A 27,690-nucleotide genomic window follows, 5' to 3' on the forward strand; every position below is an offset into this window, starting at 1 on the left:
TCCAGAGTGTTTTTGGTTTGGTTTTTCTATTCTTATTTATTAAAAAGAGTAGCTGGGAATATGTCCGTACCATGAATCTCTGTTACTTTTGAAGGGCTTTACCTATGGCACTCTGAACTACAGTAGATTAAGCCAGTCAAATATCTGTATTAAGTTTGGGGAGGGGGGAAGGGAGCGAGGAGACAGAGACAGATGGAGACATAAAGAAAGAGAGACCAAGAAAAAGACAAAGAGAGACACATACAGAGAGAGAGAGAAAGAGAGACAGAGAGAGGATGAGAGAAAGGTTAGAAGGATAAGGGGAAATTAGATTGCCTAAAGAAGGGAAAACTGATCCAAATTGAAACAGGTTGAAATTCAAATCATTAGTGGGATCAAGCAAGCTCATGGTTTATGCAATGTGGTCTATGCCATCCCAGTCTATGCAAATCAGAGAAATGTAGACTTTAATTTTTTTCAAAGAGGAATTTAAGGGGATATCTAAAAAGTATACTTTAGTAATTAGAGTAGTAATCCTGTCATTAAATAGAATGGGAACCTAAGGATTGAAGTGCTTATGGAGAAATTATAGAGTTCTCATAAAATTCTTTAGAACTTGGGTATGTAAAAACTATGTGGAAAACATGGGTGGTCAGTCTGGTGCTTTTACATGCTACCTCAGTATCGATTTTGACAGAAACTACCATTAGAAACAAGGTTTATGAAGCCCTTGAAGAAGTTGTTAATGGTGCTTTACCTATATTCCTCACAATCCCAAAGACATCCTTGGTCATGATTCAAAAAATAAAAAATTCATTGCTGAAATATAGCATAATCATATCATGGGCCAGAATATCAAAGATTACAAATGCTAACTGATGAAAGAAGATGATAATCCTTAGAATAAAAGTAATTCTCATAGTACATATAAAGAGCAATCTAACCACCATTTTCTGGGAAGATTTTTGGATTAAGATAATAAATTTATTGAACTTCTAGAAAAAACAGGGGATACAAATTCAAAAAGATGCATATTCTTTTCATTTTTGAAGAAGAACATTATCAGGAACTACATTCTGTTTATTCTAAAGAAACATGGTATTAAGGATAGTTTGGAATCAAGATGATCTGGGTTCAAATTCTAGCATTTACACTATCCTGGTAAGTCACTTAAATTCTATGGACCTCAGTTTCCTTATCTGTAGAGTAAGGGTCCTGGATTTGATGATCTCTAAGTCCTCTTCAGTTTTCAATCTATAAGCTTGTAAATTTTGAAGGCCATGATCCTAATAAAAGAAGCTTGTTAATGAGTGAGAAAATGTCACAAAGACTTCCTGAGGAAAATAAGATTTCTTTCTGTAAGCAAGAGAGATAGGAAGAATTTCTTTAAAATAACAATTCTTTTAAATAATGTAAAGGTTCCAAAGTGCTTCTCTTATAATAACCCCATGAGGTGATGACACTATTGGCCCCATTTTACAGAGATCAAGTGATTCTGCCCATGGCTTCTTCTTTGACACATACACCAAATTCCATATTCTAGTACTTCATTGTGTTATGGAAGAGATGATCTTGGGTAATAGAAGTACCAGATGTACCAGATGAATGCAAACTTGGGAAATTCCTGAAGTTTTGGGAAATTATAACAGTTGTAATAATCATGATAGCTAACATTTACATAATGCTTACAATCCACCAGGTGCTTTACAAATATTAGCTCATTTGATCATCACAAGAACCCTGGAAGGTGGGTACTATTATTATCCCAATTTACAGAGGAGGAGACTTTGGCAGGCAGAGGTTAAGTGACTTACTTAGAGCCAAACAGCTAGAAAGTGTCTGAGATTGAATTTGAACTCTGTTATCCCTGAATCAACTGTGCCACTCAGCTTTCCCTAAATGAATGAACTACATGTGATTTTTTTAAAGGACCAGCCAGCTACATACTGGAAGGGTTCGTATCTAGTACATCAGACATTAAATGGCAAACTCACTGACTAGGCTGACTCATGAAACAAAGAAAAATATAAAGTGACACCTTATCTATTATGACTCAGCTAGTAAATGTCTTGGGTCAGGATGCATGGCCAGGTTGTTCTGACTCCAAAGTGGGACTCTTCCCATTATATTCTGCTACTCTTCTAGCTTCTATCACTAATTGCATCAAAAGGATAAACATTCACGTTTTCCTATGAAAAGTGATATATACTATTCCCATTCAAAATCAGCTCCTAAAGCCTCCAGATATTGGGAGTTGTTTCAATTCATCATTTCAGACAGCTCCACCATCATTTCTTAAACTTTTTATAGTTTTGTGTGTGTGTGTGTGTGTGTGTGTGTGTGTGTGTGTGTGAGAGAGAGAGAGAGAGAGACAGAGAGAGAGACAGAGAGAGAGACAGAGACAGAGAGAGAGAGAGAGAGACAGAGAGAGAGAGAGAGAGAGAGAGAGAGAGAGAGAGAGAGAGAGAGAGAGAGAGAGAGAGAGAGAGAGAGAGAGAGAGAGAGAGAGAGAGAGAGAGAGAGAGAGAGAGAGAAAGAGAGAGAGGGAGACAGAGACAGAGACAGAGGCACACAGAGAAAGAAACAGAGAGATGGACAGACAGACACATACACACACACAGAAACAGAGACAGACAGACAGGAGAGAGAGAGAGAGACATACACACAGAGAGAAACATTCAGAGACTCACAGAAAGAGAGAGAGAGAGAGAGAGAGAGAGAGAGAGAGAGAGAGAGAGAGAGAGAGAGAGAGAGAGAGAGAGAGAGAAACACTCATACACATAAAGACAGATTGGGCAGGCACCCTGCTTTAAAAAATCAACTAAGTCCATTGATGCATGCAGTGTCAAGGAAGTAAACAAAGCTATTTGTCCTACTGAGCCAGATTTAACTGGCTCATTTCCAGTTCATTAAGTTAAACTTGTTAAAGTACACTAAATAAACTACTCATTAAATTCAAAGTTAAGCAATGCTTGCCTGACTCCAAAATGACAAATTATCTCTTTATTGACGTGGAGGCCTTAAGGATCTTAAAGAGGATCTTAAAATCTTTTATCATTTAAGAAACATGTAAGAAGTGAGCATTATGTAATGTCACTTCCTAAAAATTTGTTAGCAATTCACCACACCTAAATATACATTAAGGAAATTTCAAGCAAGACTTTCTCATTCAGACTTTTCTAGAACTTAAGTTTCTACCAAGACAAAATGAATAAAATATCTATCTAAAGCACCTTAACTAACCTACAACGGAAAGTTAAATCATTTTTGAGATTGTGAAATTTCAAATTCCTAATAAAAATTTTTGAAATTTGAAATTTTAATTAAAACATTAATATACATAATAATTTCTATATATAACTTCTGTATAAATTGGAAGTGTCCCCATTTTATAGACGAGGCAGCTGGAGCTCTAAGAGTTTAGGGGATTTGGTCTGTCATAAGAGCTAATGAGGAGTTGAAAGCTCTTGAACTTAGATTCTTCTGCATACTCTCCAAATCAGGATTCTTGTCATTTGGGTGAGGAGTTCTTTATAAAAAGGTATGAGCTCCATACACACATAAAAATCTATCTCCCATCTCCTACCCGGCAGTGGCTGTCTCTCATATTTAGAATGTACCTTCATCCTTACCTACTCTTCTAAGAATCCCTCATTTCCTTCAAAACTTAGCTCAACTCCTACTTTGTCCCTGACACCTGTTCTGATGCTCCTGGCTGCGATTGCATTCCCTTCTCCAGTTACCTGGTATTCATTTTTTATATATTTATATATATATATTTACTCTCTCTCTCTCTCTCTCTCTCTCTCTCTCTCTCTCTCTCTCTCTCTCTCTCTCTCTCTCTCTCTCTCTCTCTCTCTCATCACTCCTAAATATTGCTGTTTCTTCTCAGTTTTCCTTTTTCGCTCCAGCAGCTCACAGAGTACTTGGCACATAGGAGGCTATTTAAAGTTGTTGGATTGAGTTGGATTAACATCTCATCATAAAGAGAATGTTATTTACTTAGCAATTTACATCAATCAATCATCAGCATAAGAGCTCTGATTATTCCTATCTTACCTAACCTTAATCACTAAATAGGTGTGGTTTCAGTCAAACTGAGACCTGTTAAAAACCTTAGCTTTAAAAGACCAAAGTGTCCAGGGCCATCTCCAGCCATCCTGATCTCTGTCTGGCCATTGGACCCAATTGGTTCTGGAGGGGAAAGTGAGGCAGATGACCCTGCACAGCCCGTCCTCAGTTCAATCCAATTAACTTGCATGTCATGGCAACACCTCCCTGATGTCATGGTCCTCTTCCAGAAAAAAGGACAAATAACAATAACCAAATGGGAAAAACTTTTGGAGATTTCTACATCACCAAATCTGAGCAAGAAAGTATTTTAACTTATGTTAATTATCAGATTATAAGTAGTTTGAGGTAAGGCCCCAGAAAATGCATTCTTCATTTAAATATCACCAACCTGCTTCTTATAAACCCTATAGCGGTCAGTTCAACTTTTAATTAACGATGATCATGACAAAATAAACAGACACAAAATAAATGTAGCACAAACTTTTTTTTTTTTGAGGCAGCAAGGCACAGTGGAAGTCTAGTGGGGTCTAGAGTTAGACTTAGGTTCAAATCCCAAATCTGATGCTTCTAATTTGAGTAACTGACCAAATCACTCAATTTCCCAAGGCCTCAGTTTCCTTATTTGGAAAATGAGGGAGTTGGACCATATGGTATTCGATGTCCCATTCAACTCTGGATCTATATATTAAAAATACAATTTTTCCATGATTTTGGGGTTCTGTGAGTAAGTTTTTATGTGCTCATAGTTTCATATGTGCTTAAAGCAATCTGACTCAAGAACTTAAATTTTAAAGTTAAAGTTAAAAAAAAACTTAAAATACCACTTTAAGCTTTTCAAATGTAGTTTTTGGTATAATTTGGAGAAGGCAAAAGAAAGAAAGGGAAAGTAGTTTGTTTTCTAATTATTAGAAAATAGGAAAGTAGAGAACTCTTTAGAGGGAGGGGTAAGGTGCATAATACCCTTATTGGCACAAAACAAATACTTTTCTAACATTTTATTATTTCCAGAGATTTCCCCATTCCAGATGCTATCATCAATGTAACTAGTACACAAAAAAATGAGCAAATGAGACACACACTGACTGACTCATGTGACAAATCACCAGGGATGCCAAATGAGGAAAAACACAAAATGGGAGGGAAAACATTTTGTTTTCAATCTATGGAAATGTTAAAACATAAAACCAGAATTATTTGGCAACATGAGTCAGTAAGTAGAGAAGCTTTTCTGCCCTTACAAGACCAAAAACAAAACAAAACAAAAAAAAAACCCTTCTGTTCTGAGAGTCTGGGAAATACAAATATATGTCCATGTAAATAGATACATGTTTATATAAATATATGGTATGAATGTAAATACACATGTATGACATTAAATGTATGTAATATATAAATACATTAGAGATAGATGCATATGTAATACATAAAATATTAAAAACTACTAAACGAGTCCTGGAAAAAATGTGAAAGAAAAAGTCTTGCCTTTTCCTTAATGCACATTCTGGTTTGATGAATTGCTAACAAACTTTTAGGAAGATACATTACATGACATTTACTTATTATTATTTTAAAATTTTTTTCCCCTCTCCCAGAAAATCCTCAAGGAAAAAAAAAAAGTGTGTTTCAAACTGTATTCAATCACAATCAACTCAATGTTCACATATATTTCCAGATATTCTACTTGCGATCAAGGTAATAGAACATCAATATAAGACATAATCTATTTTTACATCATCTATTGTCATTCTGATAAGACTAATCTAGTTCAGCTGAGAATATAACCTTATTTGAAAATAAAAGCTTCTGCAGACATGATTTTGAATGCTGAATCCCTTGCAACGAGTTATTTAACCTAGAAGGATATATAGAGCATAACAGAATGTGAGTTCTAATAATTGCTACTAAAAGGGAAAAACTTTTTAAAAGACCTCTAACCCACTGAGTTAGAATGAGCAAGAAAGTGTTTTTTACTTATATCAAATATCAGGTTGTAAGTAGCTTGAGGGCAGGGGCCCAGTTTTTATTTAAACATTATTGACCTTACTTCTATACCTATAACAGTCATTTCAATTTTTTGGTTAATGAAAATCACAATAAAGAAAAAAAGTCTCCCTAAGAAGAAATTTAAAACAAAACAAACCTGCACAACCCCAGTTGTCTTTAGGGCAAGGTTATTGTTCAATAAACATTTATTGTGCATCTACTTACTACCTACTTTGGGGTAGCGGGGAGAGAGCTGACCTGTGAGCCATGACAGACCTTCCTCCAAAACAAGACTTTTTGTGACTTTTAGATATGTCATAACCTCTCAGTGCCCCAGGTAAGTTTCTAGGATTATAAATTGCAGAGAAAGTACTGATCTGAATTAGTAGAAAGAGGTTCTTAATCCAGGACTTCCTTCAAGCAATGAAAAATGAAGATCCAGTCTTTATTCTTATTTGTAATAAACACTTCTTGTCTGTTTATTTTTGTGCAAATAGTAGTATGGAAATTCTTCCACCCCAGCAAATTGGGAATCTTTCTGAAATTAATAGTCCTAGACAGTTATCTGGAGTACTGAGGAGATAAGTATCTTGCCTATAGTAACATAGAGGCTTGTCAACTTGAATCTAGATCATCCTGAGTCCTAGTCCGGTCCTTTATGTCCTAAGTTTTCGTATGTCCTAAGTATTTCACATAGGTGAAATACCAACCAGTAGTTGTGAAAAGGAGATAATAAAGTTGGGAAAGGAAGACATATGAAGACAGATTTATGACAATGTTCATTTTGATTCAAAATCTAAGTAAATTTCACTAAAATATTATTTCTTGAGAAACAAAAATCATTGATTTTTTTTTTTAGAATACACCATTAAAATGGGTATGATGCACAACATTTTAAGGACATTAACAAATTCTGAGAGTGGAACAGTTTCATTCCATTATCACTAAAATTTTCTTCTCTGTCTAAACTGGCAGATAATTCCATTCCATTTTGCCTCTGTAGACCAGCCCTTAGAAACAAATATAATAAATATTCTGTCCTTGAAATCAAATAGAGCAAAAGATATACATATATATATATATATATATATATATATATATATATATGTTCAAAGTTGTTAAGTTATTGTCAATGAACTGTATATAAAATGGTAAAGACATTAAATTTCCAGAGAGTGGTTTAACACTGTGATTAAAAGAATACTTGAAATTTATTCTTCCTAGGAGTTACTCTTTTTTCTAATTTTCTTCTGGCAAACACATATGAATGTTTGAATGAATGTGAATGAATGAATTAATGAAATGGGACACACAAACATATTCCTACATGATACAAATATATAAGCTATAGTAAATGCATTGGGGCTAAATTTATTTTATATTTATATTTTATTTCTATATTTAGGAACATGGAGGGACAGTATAATTAAAATACCTGGTTTTAACAAGGGATGATTCTATTCTGGGAGAAAACTTATTTTTGCCAGCATCCATACATTCTACTCAGGAGCATTCAAAACCTTAAAGATGGAAAATAGCTTTTTGGGTCCTAGACCTCTTTAGCACTCTGGTGATCATATGGATGCCCTTCCCAGAATAATATATCAAGATGCATTTTTTAAAACCTATGAAATTACCAAGGAAATCAATCACATTGAAATAGTTATAAAAAAAAATTTTTTTAAATGCAGTTCACAGGACCCACATTAATAACAACTGTTTTTAGCAATCATCTGTTCTAACCTACTCATTTCCTCACAGATAAGGAATCCAAGGTAAGAAGGGTAAGAAGACATGGCCAAGATCAAGAAGCTAGCACTAATAGCAGAACTGAGATTAGAACTGAGGTATCATCTTGTCCAATCTCTGCTCATTCCATTAGGAATGAAAGCTATTATAGCACTTTTAGGTTCCAATGTACCTAATTCTAGATTAATGTTATCAGTGGCTTGGCAGAATTAAACACTTATCCCACCAAATATCCTTGAAGCATTAAAGATTCTACAGGATGATGCTCATATTGCACCAAGGTAACAACACATGTTGTTTAAAAAAAAACAAAAACATACATACACACACACGTTTTTTAAGAATCAGTGAAATGAGGCATTCATCCTGTCTACATGATGTTATTTACTAAGATAAACAAATAAGTGAACAATGTTTTCCCTCCTTCTCTTTAGTCATATTGTAATCATCTGTTATAAATCAGGTTGAAAACTCTGAGACAAAGCTTTTTCAAAACAGAGAAAATATTAAGAATATTTAGAAGACAGTTACTTAATTCTTTCATCTATTTGTTTTCCTGCTTTTGAATTCCCTTGAATTTCCTTCATTGCAAATTATCTCCTTTCTCCAACTTTCTAGAAGTTTTGATATGTATAGATTTCTAAAGCAGAAACTTTGAGGGAAGAATTTTTGTGTCTTACCTAAACCTTCAATCTCTACCAGTGTCTAGCTCAGTGGCTGCACACTTCCTCAGTATTTTAATGGATAACCAAACTCTGCAAAGTAGAAATTCCTTATATGTATTATATATGCCATATTGTATATAATGTGCAATTATTTGTATATATATTATTTACATACAGATAAATATATATAATGTGCAATTATTTATACATATTATATATATATATATATATATATATATATATATATATATATATATATATATATATATATATATATATATATATATATATATATAAAATTGCACGTTATATACAACATGGCAGCCCACCTTTGCCTTCTTGTGCTGTACAGGTCATGTTCATTTAAACCCATGAATCTGTCACAAAAGAACCACCCCACATGATGAAGGTGTTCCCCTTTGTCTCATTGTGTCTTCAGAATGGATGCAGTGCGTGAGTTTTGATGCATGTTGCATCTTACTGTTATATTTTATCTTTCCTTTGCCCAATTTTGTATCATGCTTACTGGTGTACATTTCTTATCCGTTCCTGCCTGCCTGTCTCCCTTATCCCCAATTTCATTGTATGTTTAGGTCATGGACTGGAGTTAGAAAATCTATATTCAAATCCTGGTTACTATTATGTAACTTACCTTCATTGGGTCTGAGTTTCTCAATTTGCAAGATGGAGGTGAAAATGGAATAGGATAGAATTGGACTACGTGGTCTCCTAGATCTTTTCTGGCTCTAGAGATATGATTCTGTGATCACAGGGATTTTTCATCTTTGTATCACTAGTACTTAGAATAGAGGTGGTGAGTCTTTTTTCTGCCAAGGGTCATTTGGATGTTTATAACATCATATTTGGGCCATAAGAAATTAGTGAGAGGTTGGTGTGCTAAATTTCAGCTCATCATCACATGCAGTTGCCTTAGCTAATGATTTTGAGGGTGTAATATGACCCATGGGCCAGAAGTCTCCCACCCCTCACCTAGAACAATTCTGGACACAAAGAAGAAGCTTAATGACCTCCGGCACTGCCTTTTTGGGTTGCTTAACCACTTCACCTCTCTGGGACTTAGTCTCCTCCTCTGTAAAATAAGAAGGTTGGACATAAGGGTGTCTAAACTCCCCTTTGCTTTAATATTTGGTGATCTGTGGCTGCCCTGAGTAGATTTAGCTGTTAATACCCACCGCTGAATAAGCTAGGTTCCTTTGTATCTTTGTTTTGTTTTTGTGTTGCTGGATCTACTACAAGACTTGGGCCATTGACAACCCCGCCAGCAAGTACACGAGAAGAGGCTTCCTCTCTCAGTAGTATCCCCTCTGTTCAAGTTGAAGCAGCCAGAATGGATGGAGGCCAGCTGGCAGAAGGAGTGGAGCATGATTCTCATATAAGCAGCAGAAAAGTCAGGCACACAGTGTATCTCTTCCCTTTCCCGCTTACTTTCATTGACTAAGGTTGTTTTTGGCACATGTGAGCACAAGACTTTTTTATTCTGGTTCTGAAGGGGAACCCCCCCTACTTCCCAGATATCTTTAATTATATTGTTGTTTCAGGCCAGCAGATGGATCAAGACATAAATGAAAGAAGATCATAATGAGGAATTGGCAAATAGCTTCCCAGCAATTCTAGCCCCCAACTCTAATTGAATTTTTGCCTTGTGGGACTTGGGAACTTCCCAGGAGTTCCCTTTAGATCAGTTCTGAAGGCAGTATATAGGAAAGAGGGTGAAGTTAAAGGGACTGGAAATGTGTAAACAGCAATGACTCAGTGGTCTCAGCTCATTTTTGAAAGGCAAGTTCACCAGGATTAGCATGCTTTCTTCACAGATCTTCATTAGCAACTGCTCAGAGTGTGTGTGCAGTTCTGTCTCTAGAGAGACAGAGAAGTGGGTGAGTCAAATTCTCCTTTTATACAGTTCTATGTGTTTGTATGTGTCTCTCTTTCTGCAGAACAGTGTTCATGCCAGGACTAAATCAGTCATAACTTCCATATTTCCACTACTTAGTAGCAGACTTGAAGACTTGCTGGAATGTTTTTTTTCTATTGTTTTGCTTTGTTTCTTTACTACTAACCAAAAGATTGCTTCATAATCCTGTAAGTATGTTTTAGCCAACTTTTATGTCCTAGCTGGCCAAAATATTATTAATTCAGAGATTATGCAGAGGAAAGGCAGATGCTATGGCAGAAAGATATTATGTTGCTTCCCTCAACACACAAACAGCTGAGGCAGCAAAAGGACAACAATTTAGGATACGAATGCCTCTCAAGTACAACACATCAGTCCAACTCCCAGCTCTTGAAGTCTTGAAGACTGGGGAGATGGTAATGTTGTCTGGGGAATAAGGCCTTGTTGAGGAGGGATCAAGGGTTCAAGCATCTCCTATTCTTCATCAACCAAGAAATCCAAGCTTGGACCCATGAGTGCCTGGAGCAGTTTACCAATACTGAGGCTCCAACATGTTCAATATTTATTCTCATTTGTGTATATCTGAGAAAGTAATAATGGTATCTCTTCAAATGAAAACCTCTCATTTGAAGGACATTTCAAGCACATTACTTGAGGATTACTTGAGAATACCATCCCCCTCTATCCTGTTGAGGACAATCAGAGCCAGGAATTATCCCTGCGTTCTCCAGATGGATAGAATGAGGCTTTAAGAGGTTAAATGTCTTGTCCAAGACCACTGAGTCATCAGTTAAATGGAAAATAAAATTGTAAACTCTTGGAACGATTCTGTATCTGATAATAACTAGAATGTATATAGTACTTTAAGATTTAGCACATTACATAATGAGATTGTGATATAATTATCCTTATTTTATAGGTAAGTCTGTAAGAAGTCTTTGTATTCTCTATAAATAAGAAAACAAACTATTTCTCAAACTAATTTTTTTTCTGTAAACTGTTATTGCACTCATCGATAGTACCCCATAGTTTAATACTTAATACTGATCAAATCATTTCATGTATTAATTTAGAAGTCATGTCTTATTTTACGCTGCTCAAAATACCTAGCAGAGCACTGAGCATACAATTAGAAGCTCAATAAATGCTTGCTCCTTGACCTATTTAAGCTTTACCTCTTGATCTAATTTTGACAAAAGGCATTCCGGAATCTGTAAAATATTGATAGAATTGATAGATTGATAGAATAGTGCTGACCAAAAGTTCTTGGTACATGGATGTTCTTCAGTGGAAAAGTTTTTTCATGCTGAAAATTGCCCCACATGCTATGTATTTCTGATACATTTATAATGTCATTTTTGATATTTTTCAAAGGAAAGAAAGCATAGCTAGCACGTAAACTCTCTCATGGAGCTTATAGTCACATATTTTATGAGACCTAGAATCCATAAAATACAGTTTAGAATATGTTGGATTAAGGATTTCCTGCTTATAGGACGAGATAGCTAGATATTCCAGTAAATAGAGCACTGAACTTGGAATTGGGGAGATCTGAGTTCAGATCTAGCCTCAGATATCTATTAACCATGGAACCCTTAGCAAGTCCCTTAATTCTTCTGGGTCTCAGTTTCATTATCTATAACATGAAAGGTCTGAATAACGTCAAAGGTTCCTAACCTGGAGACCTTATATCCTAGTAGACTTCAAGTGGGCCATGAACTTGGATGGGGAAAACAAAAATCATATCTTTATTTTTATTAACTTTTTACTGAAATTTATAATTTTCTTTAATTGTGAATATGGGCAACAAACATCATTCTGAGAAGGGGTCCATAAGACTCCCAAGGGAACTCTCTTTCTGTATGTGTGCCTATCTTTCTCTCTCTGTCTCCATCTCACTCTCTCTGTTTCTCTATCTTGTCTGTCCATCTGTCTGTCTCCCATACATACACACACAAGAAAAATTCAGAACAATTGGACTAAATGATTTCTAAAATCTATGATAGTTTTCTACTAACACTGAAAATGGGATATTTTGGATGCTGCATTTTCTTTTTCTTTTTCTTTTTTTTTTTAAACACCAATGGTAACAAATGCAAACTAATACCTTACAAGATAACCACTATTTTTGTTAACAATCTCTTCTTGGGAAAAAAAATGTCATGTTTCAAATCTCTTTGAGTGGGAGGCAAGAAGAAAACATATTTTGTGTATGATTGTTTTGAACTTCAGTGATGAGAGAATAACTGATTTCCCCACAAGAAATGTTTGTTCCCCTACCTCGCCTATTCTCTCCAGTGATGGAAAGTCAGTGTTGAAGGTTTGTGAATGGATTTCAAAATGTGCAAATGGTACCGCCCATTGTGAGCCATCAACTATTTTTTTTATAACTACTTGCATATTTTTGGTCAACCACTGTAAAATAAACAGTCCTTCCCAAATGTTTTTGTTTTCTTTGACAGCACAGCAATAATTCACTTGGAATGCCATAGAATATAATAGCACTTGAATGCTGTTATAAAAGTGGTTTTTTTATGATTTATATTCATCAAGTTGTTTTTAAGTTTGAAAGATTGCAGACCTAAAGAAATATAAAACATCTTCAGGATTTGTTATGGTTATAATATCTTTACTCCCACGATATGAATATAGTCACATATGTATGTTGAGCTATAAACACATATATGTGTATATTTATGAATGTACATATATGTACATGAATAACATTTAACAATTCACATCTCCATTTATGTCTTTAAAGGTAGGACACGCTGAATAGAATCAGATATAGGAAGTTCTTTGTAAACCTTCAAAAGACTTTACAAATGTGAGTACTTATTTCTTATTCTCATCTTTATATTTGAAAGACACATAGAAATGGTTCTGAGACAAATTGCCATGCTAGTCCTATTGTTATGATTTTCTTGTCAATCTCAATATAATTCAATGGCATCTAGATAGAAAAAAGTCTTGGGACAAGTTGATTTCCTATTAATATTATTATTTTTACTACTACTATTATTATTTTATCATGTTTTTTTTTTTTTTAAGGCATTACTGTGATGATGTCTGAAATGTCACTTTCATCTAATTCAAAAAAAATTTAAATAGAAATGGTCCTGGGACCTTGCTGCTATTATTATTATTATTATTATTATAACTTGCATCAAAATAGAAATAGAATCAAAATAGAAAGAAAATAGAATCAAAATAGAAGAAAATTACCTTTCCCCAAATAAAAAATCAAACTGTCAAGATGCATGTATAAGTTTTTATGTGTTACCATTCCAAAAGTAGGGGGAAATCTAATTTTTCCTCTCAATATTAGTAACAGAAGTACGAAAGCTGACGTGAATCTAAGCAAAAATCTCTGTATCTCATAGCTGTGATTGATCTCTCCTCATAGGACTTCATGTGAGGAAAGAAATTAGAGATTTGACAGTAGTTATTCCCTTTCCCTTTCTCATTCTCTTCTCTAAGGATCTGTCTCTATCCTGTACAACATAGCTCTTCAGTTATGGTATATGACAAATGAGCAAGTCTTGTGATGAAGCTATTTCAGAGGTTATCAGCTAAGCCATCACACCTGCATTTCTGAATGGTTGGGGCCCGAGAAGCCTGGCTGGCCCCACTTTGAGCTTCTCCAGCAGAGAGCAGTGAAACTCCACCAGTAAACAGAATCCTGGAAACAAGTACAGCTTCCTACTCTAAGAAAAAAAGGCAGAGCAGACCTGGCAGCTTCATCATTATTGCAGAGACTGAAGGAGCTGTATTTGAAGAAAATAGATGCAACTAAGAAAGGGTTATAGCTTACTATATATAAAAAACAATGTAGCTATATTCCTAACCACATTTTATTTAAAAAAGACTGGAAGGCAGGATATGATTTGTTCATTTGTATCTTAAAAGTCCAGTCTCAAATATCATATATTCAAGAAGTTTTGTAGATATTTGTGGTTATTTCAGAGGACTATGGAAATATACAGAAGGAAGGAGGGGGTCCTATGAGTCCATCTGGCACCCACCCACCTTCATTTTATGATGGAGGAAACTGATTTGCCAAGGTTGCATAGCTAGTTATGTGGGAGACTGGCCTAATAATAACCTAATGGTGTTAAGAGATTGTCTACATGGCAAGCATCTCACACCAGATTTGAACTCACAGGTCCTCTGATTCCATATTCAACGTTCTTTCTACACTGAGACCTTTGAGCAGCAAAAATAAAGGTGCTGACATTTCTGGCTTTTAAAAGCTAGTTCAGAGTTGGGAGGGACTTTGGCCAGCATCATTTTTGTTTTGTTTTCCCCCATTTATGTTAGTACCAAATGTATGTTATAGATGACACTATTTAAATTTACATGCAAGTGTCAAGAGGCAATAAGATGAGGTGAAAATAGCCCTTGACTTGTGGTCAGAACATCTAGGTTCAAATTTCAACTCTCCCACTCACTAGCTATACAACCTTGGGTAACTCACATTAATTAACCTCTCTGAGTTATCTAGGAGATAATAAACCACCCTATTTGCCTTCTAAGGACGGTCAAGAGGATTAAAAGAGAGAATGTTTATGAGATCCTTTGTAAAGACTTAGAATAATACAGACATTTTTCAACCTCAATAGTAGCAGTAGTAATGAGAACTTGAAATAATGGAAAGAATATGAGGCTTAGCACCCAGAAATTTGGGCATGAATCCTGACTTCAACATTTACTGACTACCATTAGCAAATCCTTTTTTGAGCCTTGGTTTCCATGAAAAGGAGATAAGAATATTTGTTCTACCTTCCTAAACATGATTATTGTGAGAAAAGCACTTTGAAAATTTTCAAGTGCCATATAGACATGAGTCATTTATATTATAAGGTCAGATTCAGAATCCTCAACTATAGTCTGTCCCACTGGTTTTCCCTTGCCTTAAAGGATTAATAATTATTGTTATCAACCTTAACTTCCTGCAAAACAGTTGCTGTTATAGACTTTATCTAGAGCCAATAACCTTTAATGGCTGAAATCCACAAAGGAATCTCCAGAGGAGCCATGTCAATAAGTGACATTTCCAGATAAATCAATTTGTATACTTTCATAGAAGTTCCCTCATCCAATGATGTTTAGCATTTGATTGTGGTGAAAATAAGATTACCTAATAGTTGTTGATTTGGTTTTTCTTAGGTGGCCAGGTGGTATAGTGGCTAGAGTGAAGAGCCTACAATCAAGAAAACAATCTTCCTGAGATACTTCCCAACCATGTGATGCTGAGTGATTTACTTCCTGCCTCAGTTTCCTCATTTGTAAAATGAAATAGCATCTACCTCCTGGGGCAATTGTGAGAATAAAATAAAATATTATTAATATAAAGCATTGTGCAAATCTTAAAGTTAAATAAATTCTAGGTGTTGTTTCAATTATTCCAATTAACTGCATGATATTTTCTGAAAATAGTGGTGATGAATTTTCCTATTTGTTTTTACTATTGCTTAAATAAGAAAGCACTTGGAACAAAAGGAAAACAGAGATTTATGTTTATGAGATGCACCCAGGTTGTTAACCTGAGACTTTTTTTGGTTGAAAAGTTGCAAATTATTGCTTTTTCCCAAATAAATCTACTAGAGGCAATATATTGAATACACACACACACACACACACACACACACACACACACACACACACACACATACACACACGCACGCACACACACTTTCCTTTGATCTATTGGAATAGGAAAGAATTCAACATGTGAATAGTACTGAATTTTGGAGAAACAAGCTAGACTCAATGACTTTCACTACAGAGGTTACAGAAGAAGCAGGGTAAATATTACCCACAGAAGGGAAAAGGGCAATATAACACCTAGCTGAAAATGCGCCTCCTGCTCCTGGATACACTTTTTAAAGTTCTAAGACATCATATCGAGTTATTTTGTTTTACATTCCTCCAGTGACTGGGGTCATTCAACCTTTCTTTAGAATCTTCTCGCTGACATTTTAGTTCAATTTCTAAGGAAAAATAACAACACACAACTCTTTTCCTTTATACCGCTCCCTTCACATGCTTCCTTCAACATCCATTCCCCCCAAACTTAAAAAATAATAATTAAAAAAAATAATCACCAGGAACCTACAACTAAAACTTTAATGAGCGCACCTAAAGCCATTTGCTTCCTTATGATTTAAGAATGTAGGCTGATGCAAAGTCTAAATAGCTTGGGAAAGTGCAGCCCTGCTGTTCCGTGTCAACATTCCACCCCTCTCTGCCTTTCCCAAGGTCTCAGGCAGAAAATCCTTTTTTGTTCTTATCAGTTCAAACAAGAACAATGAATTCCTCAGGCTCACAAGAATGTGACAAGGTGCCAACAAAGCCAACCAGGAAGGTGATGTATGGCCCATAGGCTGGAGCTCAAATTAATCACTTCAAAAAATTAGCTAGCAGAACAAATCCAACTAGCCTTAGCTCTTATTTTGAGGACCTTCCATTCCCAACTACCTCCCAGCATGTCTTTAGTGATTTTAACCTGCCAGTATATCCCTTAAGCTTGCCTGAGAGTGCTAAGGGAAACTGGAACACTGGTCATTTCCAATACATGGTAAGCAATTGGCAAATATGGTTACACTCTATAATTTTAAAGTTTTCCAGGGTCTGTAACGAGCCACAGAAATGTGTTTATAGGTTAAAACTTGGTATACAGAATTCATGCTTAGTTATGAAATGATTTTATTAGTAGTAAAATTCAGATCTCAGAAAATAATTATTTTTACTGTTTCAAGAATTATGCACTGAAATTACCCATGCATATGTACTGTGAAAAAAATGTTATAATTATAAAATAAAATAAAAATTAAAAAAAAAAAAGAATTATGCACTGAGGAAGTTACTTATCAGAAATATTTTTCTGGGTTTCCAGTATTCGGTTACAGAAAGGAAAATTGAAAGTATATTTCTGTCATTGCTAAAATTTAATAAGAAGAGGGATAATTTAATCTTGTGAACAGTTAATTGGCATCGGCAAATTAAGATAAATTACAGTTTTGATAGTTTTTATGATATAATACCCAATTTTATTATTATTTAGAAAAGAGCCTACAAGATTCTTTAAAAATATAATTTTAGGTGTTTAAATATAAGACTTAGGACTGAATAGAACCATTGAAGCTGCCCTATTCCATGAAGCCCAAGATACATAATTGTGTAATTTAAAATAAAACACACACAGTATCTTCCCTAAATACATTATTTTATCATTCACACAAGAACATACAAGTAAATAGTTTATATGCATTTATTTAAATAAAAGATCAAAATAATTTGTTTGCAATTTTTGTATTATACTTAAAAAAAAAAAAAAACTTCCTGGAAATCTACTTTATTAAAGAGTAGTGGGGACATTTTGTTTGAAGTCTTATAAGCAGTTAGGAAAGGCATTTGGGAACAAATTCACTGGGGCAGAATCGGAGTATCAAAGAATATGTGATGGATAACTGTCGTATACATTTAAAACACTGTGTAGGAAGATTGTGTGTGTGTGTGTGTGTGTGTGTGTGTGTGTGTGTGTGTGTGTGTGTGTATGGTATATTAAATATACCATGTAAAACATAGTCATGTGTGGGTGTGGTAGATTCAAGGTCAGAAAGGAGACAGACAATAGACATGTCAGACAGTAGGTAAGTGAAGAATCTATGTTGAAGAAAAAAGAATGCTAATAACTTTAAGAGTTTAGGTAAGTGATTTGTTTCTATTTCTATCATTTTACTTTAGATACTTTAGATTACTGAAGATTCTAAAAATATCTTGATGAGCAGAGATAAACTCTGTTGCCTTTTCCTGGTGATAATAAAATCATTAATAGCAGGCATTAAGGCATAGAAACTGGGACATAGAAGATTTCTAATGTGGATAGTTCTAATAATAAGGAGTTGATTATCAAAATAATCCTCAGTAAGAAAATCTGATTTAAGAACATTTAAATGGATTAAGGATTTTTCATTTGTATAGCATGATTATTTTTTAAATCTTCAGATATTCACAGAATTTAAATTTAAAGGGGACTTCAGTGATTATTATTAACTGGCTGTTTCTCATAGATGACATTTCAAATCTTATCTCTTTGTCTTTACTCTGGTTATTTCTTATAATATTATGCTGACATCCCTGCCTTCTTGCAAGACACAACTCAAACGTGACCTTCTGTAGAAGATCTTGCCTATTCTCTGTCTTGTATGTATCTATTTATGTTATCTTCTCCATTAGAATATAATCTCCTTGAGATCAAGTTTTATATTTTTCTTCCTCTTTCTGTATCCACAGGATTTAGCACCTTGCCTGACAAATAGTAAACACTTTATAAATGCTTATGGTAAATTAATTGCAAGAATATGAAAGGATCATGAGAAAAAGAAGTTTAATATGAAGAATAATTTCTCTTTACAATACCACTGGGGAGGACCTGAAGTCCAGAGGACATAAAGTAGATAGTAGGTAAACACTACAGAAAAATAATTTCAATTTAATTCTAAACTGATATATGGTAAACATTTGGGGAAATTTTCCTCAATAGTGAAATACACTGGAATGTTACTAGCAAAATTACATGATACGATTCCCTGGTTCAAGCTTTCTCCTTGAAGTTCACATACATTCCTGGATATAATGATAGGTGACAATGATAGATAGTCATACAGGAGATAACCATGAATAAAGGGGTATTCTGGTAAATGTTTAACAACCAGCTCTTGGGAAAGAAATGTACACATGACATACTTTAAATTACATTAGTAACATTTTCTATATACTTTTTAAAACCTAAGCAATAAATCAAATAATAAACCAAACTTGTAGTGTTTGCTGATTTCTGAAGGTAGACACACAATGAAAATTAAAAATTGGCTCTCCCACTTGCTTCAAGCTGGCTTCAATGCACTTCTGCATAAATGTAAGGTTGAGGGATGTAAATCTGAAGGATAGTTAAAAGAGAATGAACCTGGATTCTTAAGTAGAATGAAAAGAATATTTTCGAATAATTCAATCTTATTGAAAAAAAAAATAAAAGCCAAATCTTGCTCAAGGCACTATACAAGGTACTAAAATAGATAAAAGTATGGTGATACAGTACCTACCTTCAATGAGTTTTTAGTCTAATCAGTGGTCCTCAAACTTTTTAAATAGGGGCCAGTTCACTGTCCCTCAGATTGTGGGAGGGCCGGACTATAGTATAAACAAAACCTCACTCTGTCTCCGCTCTCAGCCCATTTGCCATAACCTGGCGGGAGGCATAACTGTCCTCAGCGGGGGCATCTGGTCCGCAGGCCGTAGTTTGAGAACCTCTAGTCTAATGGCAACAAAGAGAGTCCACACAAATAAATGCAAAGCAAGATGCATGAGAAGTCTTATACAAATAATGTGCAATAGTTGGACTGGTTTGTGTGAAGAAAGTAAATTGAAATAATTATGTGATAAAGTAATGTAAAGAAGGAATTTCATCTGCTCTAATTTCTGACATAGTTACCTCCTACTCAGGTTGTGGTGGTGAACTTGAGGCAGAGACCAACTAAAGAAATCAGTTTGGTAAGGATAACTCTAGACCATGAAATAAATTGTAGTAATGGTAAATAATCAAAATATTTATTTATTAGATTATTAATATTTATCTGCTATATTTCAACATGATATTAATAATCATATTGATATATGATTATATCCTATATAATAATTATATTGATAATTTTTTATCTTTAATGTTATCAATTAATATTATAACTCTAGGTAACTAGGCAATAAAATAAATCATGGTAACATGACAAATCATGCTCTTTGCCCATTAATTCAAATCCTTTGACTTTCTTTGATGTATGCTTATTGATTTTTGCTTTGGAAAGATCCTACTAGTGTTTCTCTTTTTCCCCCATTAGATCTACTGTTTTACTAACACTATTGGCTTGGCATGTGCATAGTCCTTAGAAAATAGTCTTTGCAGTTTGCTGGAACTTACCAGAATTTATGCATGATCTTCAAAAATCTGGGATCACTTATTACCTTTATGATGCTGGACAAGTCCTCAACCTACCCTCCCTCAATTAAAAAAAAAATCACAATATTTTCCCAATTAATAATTATTCATTTTCTCTCTCATACGCTCTCCTCTCCCTTGCAACAAAGAAATCTAATCAAGCAAAACAAATTCCTACACTGACTATTCTCTAAAAATGTGCATCTCATTCTAAATAATTAAGTCCATTAACAACTCTGTGTCAGGAAATGGATAGCATCTATCATCACTGGTCCTTGGATATCATGGCTGGTCATTGTAATGCTCTTCATGGGTAAAATAAGTTAGCCAGATGGTACCTTTTAGGTTTAGAATGATTCCCTTAATCCAGTGTCTTCATGACTAAATTCTTATTAATCTGAACATAAACTAGATGACATAACTCATTTGAATGAAGTGATCATGAAGAGCCAGTGTTCAGAAATAATAACTACATTATGATATGCCTATAACTAGTTTGATAAGGTGTAAGATGGTTTTTTCCAACTGATTGAGTGTGATAAGGAAAACCTGAACTTGGCTGGGAACTCAGGCAGTGGCTCTTTTAGGCAGCTCCTGAATATCTCTTCCTTTTGAATCTTGTTCCTATTTACTCTAATCCGTTCAAATAAGATCTTGTGAGGGAACTAATGGGATTTTTTATTTTTCTCTAAACCTTATCCCTCTTTCAGAAGAACTCCCTCCTTCTGTTGATAACTAAGTTTTCAACCTTGAATTTATCCTGGTTTCCTCTCTACCTCACTGTCCTTCCCCTCCTTTGCATTATCCAATCAATTTCCTACTTTTATCTAATCTACTTCTACAACATATTTATAGACAGCCCCTTCTCTTCACTAACACAACCTTTAGGTTCCTGGCTTTTCTTACCCTGTGTCTAGACTCCTGAGTAACTTCCTCATTTGTATTTCTCTTCTTTTCTAATTCATCTTCCACATAACTGTCAAATACATATATCCTAACATGCAACTGACCATTTCACTTCTCAACCTCAAAAATCTTTGTCTTTAAGACAAAATACAAAATCCTCACCATAGCATTAAAAGCCTCCCTTCCCCTCAAGTCTGATTCCAGCTTACCTTTCTAGATTTATTTAATATTATTTCCCTTCAGGGACCCTCCACTCCAGCCAAATTGGTATGCTTGCTATTCCTAGACATGGCTTCCTGTCATGTGTCTCAGTACGTTTATACAAGTGGTTCCTTATGTCTGGAATGCACTCTCTCCACAGCTTCACTCCATGAAATTTCTAGTTTACTTCTGAGTACAGCTAAGATTCCATCTCCTATATGAAGTCCCTTGTCCATATAGATGGCTAAGACTCTCTCCTTCTTGAAATTACTATTTATTATTTGGTATATACTTGCTATTTACTTACCTGTGTACCTGGTTATATCCTCCAAGGAGAATATTTCTACCTAATTGGCTCAGAATCTCTATACATTGGATACATTTCAAACTCCACATATTCAAAGATATACTTACCAGCTTAATCCCCATGTCTCAAAAACAAAAACAAAATGCTTTTCCTCTATAATTCTTCTAGTTACCTGGGCTTAAAATACCAGTCACCTTTAATTTATTAATCTTATCTTCCACATTTAATCAGCTGTTCAAAATTTTAAGATATCTCTGCAATATGTCCTTCCTATAAGACTATAACCTGTTTAGTTCGAACCTTGCCGGAGCTATTTTAAGTCTTTCTACTTTCAATTTCTTTTTCTCTACATTCCATCTTCACAAAGTATTTTCAGCACAATATTTCCAACCCATTGCTCTAATGTTTATTATTCATTTATTCAAAAACTTTATCTAATAAAAATAAGAATTTCATATTCTAACATTGAAGAATTTCTAGACTCTAACCTACCTTTCTAGGTTTATCTCATTTTACTCCTCTCCATAGTATATGATAACAGAAAAAATGATTAATAATTCTTTAACACTCTTGTTCTTTCTTGAACCTGTCCCCTCCACCTTTTTTTTGAAGTGTTACCTCTTCTTTAGAATTCACTCACCTCATTTATATTTATTGAAACCTCTCCCTTCTTTTAAGACCTAAAACAAATGCTATTCCATTCATCCTTCCCTAATTCTTTCAGCTTTTTTCTTCAATTTTTGGATATGATTTTGTTTGGTTCTTTCATTTCTACTGATTATGTTGTTTCCTATCACAGGGTTTTTGTTATTGTTGAAATCTATCTTAACCAACCTTCAGATTGCCAGCTTTTTTACTTTTGAGATTATGCTTTATTTCAATTTTGTATCTTTAGCATCTACCCCAATGCTTTGCACAGAGTGGACAGATAGCAAATATTTGTTGAATTAAATTGATTAGCTGATAAGTCTGTTTCATCCCAAGACTGGGTAGTTCTATTGCTCCACCTGCTGGCTGAGTCTATCCAGCAATTTGCCTCCTAAGATTTTAGCGCTGATAAAAGATACAGATAAATTAGGGAAAGTCCTCAGAATAAAGCAAAATGGTTAATCTTGCTTAATTTCAGGTACCTTATCTGTAAAACTGTGATGAGTCAAAATGGTATATCGGAATAAGCATTAGTTTGGCTATCAGTGTACCCAAGTTTGAAGTCTTCATTTGAAGCTGGTATTTGAAGTGCTAGTTTCACACACAGCTTTGACATTTATCAGCTGAGTCAGTTAATAAGCATATATTAAGGGTTTATTCTATGCTACATATTGCACTATATGACTACAAGTAACCTGGATCACATAATATCTCTATAGGGATAAGTAATATTAATATGTAACATTTAACACAACAAAAGCTCCTCTTAGGGAAGTTATAGTTATTGTTGCTGTAGCTCTGAAATGAAAAGATGTGACTGTCAAATTGGTAGTTTTTCAAAAGAGGGAGAAGAGAGAATTTATGGAGATGATTTGAAAGAAACTTCAAATGTGAGAAAGGGATAGGAAAAATCTTTTTCTAGGGAAAATTTTTGAGCTCATATTGTAATGAAATAGTATAAAGAGAATAAATTACCTTGAGGGCATTCTATGGTATTGTATGAGCAGTGAACCTGGAGAGCGATTTTTAAGAGTAATGGTTTGAAATCAACTGGAGAAAATGAAGTACAAGATGAAGATAATTCTTTTCCAGTTGGAATTGTTTTAATCTTTATCTTGTGAAAGAAAAAATTAAAGAGAATTGTTTATAAGAATGTTTTACTGTCTGGAGTGAACTGAGTGATAGGACTCTATTGTCAGAAATAATCTGCAATTATAATAATGTTTACAGATCTACTTAGCCAGAATGTGGATACTACTATTCGGCTTCTGAGATAACCCTGTTGGGAACTGTACTCCTAATTTAAGCCCCCATGGGTATGTTCTCCATGAACAATCAGCCTGTAGACACAATTAGCTCTTAAGAGAAAGGTACTTATTAAGATGACAAAATTAAAACTATAGTTATAAAATACCATCTCCCAGATAAAACCAAATCTAGCAATGACTTTCCCAGAAGCAGACATCTATCAATCTGAGAATTTCTTGGTTAAAAAAAAAAATTTGCAGTATAGTCGAGGAATATGACACACATTCTTGGACAGGTGTCAATGTAGAAATGCAGTTACTTTAGAGAAAAATTAGCTTCAATGAATGGGATCCTTGGCAGCAGAGAAGAGTATTTACCATAGTCCTGAAAAAGCCAGCACTGACAAACAGGAGTTGAGGTCTAGAGAGAAGCAGACCCTAGTTCAGCTTCCAGAAGAGTCCAGAAGAGACCTTCCATGGTTTACAAGCTGAGAGCTGTATGAGAACTCTACAAAGTTGAAAAGGACCTTCAGGCCTTGCAGTACTAGTTGTGAGTTGTGAGTTGCCTTTGCCACGTGTTCAATATATGTGAACCTCTATCACTGTGTTCTATGCCCATGAATATACTATGATCAAGTGTGTGTGTGTGTCTGGGGAGGGGGGAAAGGAATCCTGTTTTTCTCTTCTTGTAGGCATCAGGATTTGGCTGTTTACAGATCCTAATTGTTTGTTTATCAAATCAACTTATTCTCTCCTAAATCAATCTGAAAGTGGTTTATAATTTATAAAAAGAGGTAGAAAAATACCTTAAGAACTCCTTTCCATAAATAATTATTTGTGTTATTATTGATCATATTTACAAATAGATTTTGGGTTCAATAAATCAAAAAAAGTTTTCAGATGTTGTATGTAGTGCTAGACTGCTGGAAGTTTTTTAAAATCATGAAATTTAAAAATGAAAACTCCTAAGTTAATTAACATGCTCACTTTACAGATGAGGAGACAAAGCAAGAAAGATCAAGTGAACTGTCAAAAGTAACATAATGAATTAGAAGTAGAGGGACTAGAATTCAATCTTCTTACCCTCACTGCTCTTCCCACTGATGTCCTCCTCTATATTAATAAAAATTACTGACCTATGGAGAGAATCAACTATATAAATAATTTAAGTGAAAAATCTCCCTGTTTTTGTCTTTTATGAACATTTCAATTAAAAAGGAGATTTTTCTCAGCCAGAATTATTCAAAGGACTGCCTTTATTTTCCAATCAACTTAACATGTCTGAACACAGGCTGCAAGTTTAGAAAGTAATCTCAGCTGCTTCCATCATACTGGATTTATTCCATATGACATTCTACCCACTAGTTCATTTTGAATGTGTTCATTTTGGTAAGAGACTAAAGTGCAAAGAAACTCTTTGATATGTTCTAAACTCTCAGAACAAATGAAAATGGCATTTTGGAGGGGGAAAAAGCATACATGTGACAGTCCAAACGAAAAAGCCAGAAACATGATATCACAAGATCAGGCACTTATCTACATTACATGTGAAAAATGCCATTCATGCTCAGAGCACTTAGCAATTTAACTACAAGTTTTCCCCTAAGTTCTTGTTGTCACACAAGAGGCTTATATTTCCAGTGGCATTCAGCAGAATCCCCAGGTCTCTCCAGTAAGAAACAATTACTCATTGGCACAAAATTCTTCTTAGTATAGCTTTCTCCTGCCATTTTTTTTTTTTTTTTTTTTGTCATCAGCAAGGAATGGGGAGAAGACTCAGAAAGAGGATGAGTAAGAGAGCACAAAAAAAAGTCTGTGAACAAGGAGTCACTATAGTCCTCCTTTCATTTTCTAATATCCTGCTGCAGAAATCGATGGAAACAGAAGGAAATGGAATATGGGAATGGAAAAAGGACATGTCAATAGTAATAACCTACATTCACATCAGGTGTTTTCCACAAAGCTCTTAACATTTATCATCTCATCAGAGCTTTATAGTAATTGTGTAAGGTAATAGCAGCATCAGCAACACCAGCAGTAGCTGTAGTAGTTGTAGCAACAGAGTAGACATAGTCATGGTGGTGGTGGTGGTGTTGGTAGCAGTAGTAATAAGTAATAATAAAACCAAAACCCCCACAACTTAATAAGCAGATTGAACTATGGCAAAATGTAAAAACAGGCAACTGCCTTAAGATTTATCTACTATAATCCAAAGGGACTTGCTTCAGAATAGAGCCTTCGGAGAGCTAAGATTCAAAAATGGAATCGAAAAGCCCACCTGGATAACATCCATATGAATTCAGCACACATTATGTCAACAAGGAAGTGTTCAACAAATGGCCAACTGATGCAGATTTGTTTACAGAAATGGATACAGATCACTAATCTGTATAAATCATAGTTAAAAAAAAAACTACATATGTTTATTGATCTAAAAAAATGCAGACACCTTCACCTCCAATTGACTTAGTAATGTAATAGTGCTTGCAAAAGCCACAATCCCATCATGATTTAGACTTGCTCTTTCACTTTGGGATTATACAATAGAATCAAGAAGGAAGACAGAATACCACTATTATTTTTTTCTTCTCAACCCCTTAAAAGGGTAAACAATTGCATTTAATCCCTCTATAGGCTTCTAATTTTAACAGGTAAAGATCTGGGCAGAAGAGGTGATCACTTGAGATTTATGTTTTTCTAATTTCTTAGTCATTTGTACCAATATTTTAAAACTATGCAGACCAAAGCACTGTTTTAAAATTCTTTCAAGGGATACTTTGTGCCAAGATATAATTTGGAATTTAAAAAAATAAACAATTTTTCCATAAAAAGGCCAAATTTGAAAATTCTAAAATTCATTCTTCAGCTGGAAGTAGAAAAGACCCCATTTTCCTACTTTCCTCAGTTTAAAATTTGGATTTCTTCTTAAAGGAAACTTTCGTTCTTTTGACTATAGAAAGGCCAGTTGTCAAGGTCTGATATGTACCAACTTTGAGAATACAACCTATCTCCACTGTTTGCCCTATATATGAAGATATAGGAGATAACAGGAAACATGATGGAAGAAATTGCCTTAGGAATACCAAATCTCTTAGTTACACAATATTGAAAGAATCCCTTAATTATGCGCTTTTCAAAGTTTTCACTGTTGCTTGAAGGCTGTTGCAGAAATAAATTACATCAGGACTGATACAATTGATTCTTATTTCATGGCAGTGCCATTCTATGGGCAAGGTTTTGCTCATATTTTCAACACCAGCTCTTGCTGCTCCACTTTGTGTGGAATTAGGAAATCTACTATCTAACTTGGTAATGATGTTCATAATAGACCATCCATGTTCCTTTATCTAGGACTTATAAACTGCTTTGCAAAGGTTGATGGTGCAGTCAGGTTAGCTTTAATGACAGCATTCCATCCCTTTGAAATAATCAATTCAGTAGGAGATAAGAATTGGCCTTCTCCACTGTTTATCAAGAAATTGATCTTACCATGGACAGCTAATGTAGATTTGACCAAACTGTGGACCTCTTCTTTTTGAATATTACTCTGGATGGGAGTAACAATGGCTAGAACAAGAATCCTCCTTCTGGCATTTAAAAACTTTCACAACTTGCCCCCAAATTAATTTTTCAATTGTCCTTCCCCTTTAACCCCCATATAGACACTGTGTTCTAGCCAAATCTGAACTTTTGTTCCCAATACACAGCACTCCCTTTTGTGCCTTTGCTTAGTCTTTCATTCCTGGAATGTACTACCTCACTTTTTGTATTTGAAAATCTCTAGTTTTCTTCAGAGATCAGCTCACAGACTACCTATTAGATAAGATCTTCAGATCTTTCCTTGTTCCTCTGAACCACTGTCTTTCTTCCAAATCATCTTGCTGTTGAACCACGTCTGACTTTTCATGACTCCACATGGAGTTTTCTTCACAAAGATACAGGAGTGGTTTGCCATTTCCTTCTATAGCTCATTTTATAGGTGAAGAAACTTGAGGCAAATGGGGTGAAATAACTTGTCTAAG

At 34.7% G+C, this 27,690-nt stretch overlaps 1 protein-coding gene and 1 pseudogene across 1 annotated transcript in view; both read right to left on the minus strand.

Annotated features, from left to right (window-relative positions):
* Nucleotides 1–27,690, minus strand: part of HMGA2 (high mobility group AT-hook 2) — a 189,338-nt gene that overhangs the window by 107,644 nt on the left and 54,004 nt on the right. The gene's annotated exons all lie outside the window — the stretch shown is intronic.
* LOC141542709 (peroxisomal trans-2-enoyl-CoA reductase pseudogene) lies at nucleotides 10,754–27,272 on the minus strand (annotated as a pseudogene).

Source organism: Sminthopsis crassicaudata, chromosome 5 (genome assembly GCF_048593235.1).
Source record: "Sminthopsis crassicaudata isolate SCR6 chromosome 5, ASM4859323v1, whole genome shotgun sequence".
Taxonomy (NCBI): domain Eukaryota; kingdom Metazoa; phylum Chordata; class Mammalia; order Dasyuromorphia; family Dasyuridae; genus Sminthopsis; species Sminthopsis crassicaudata.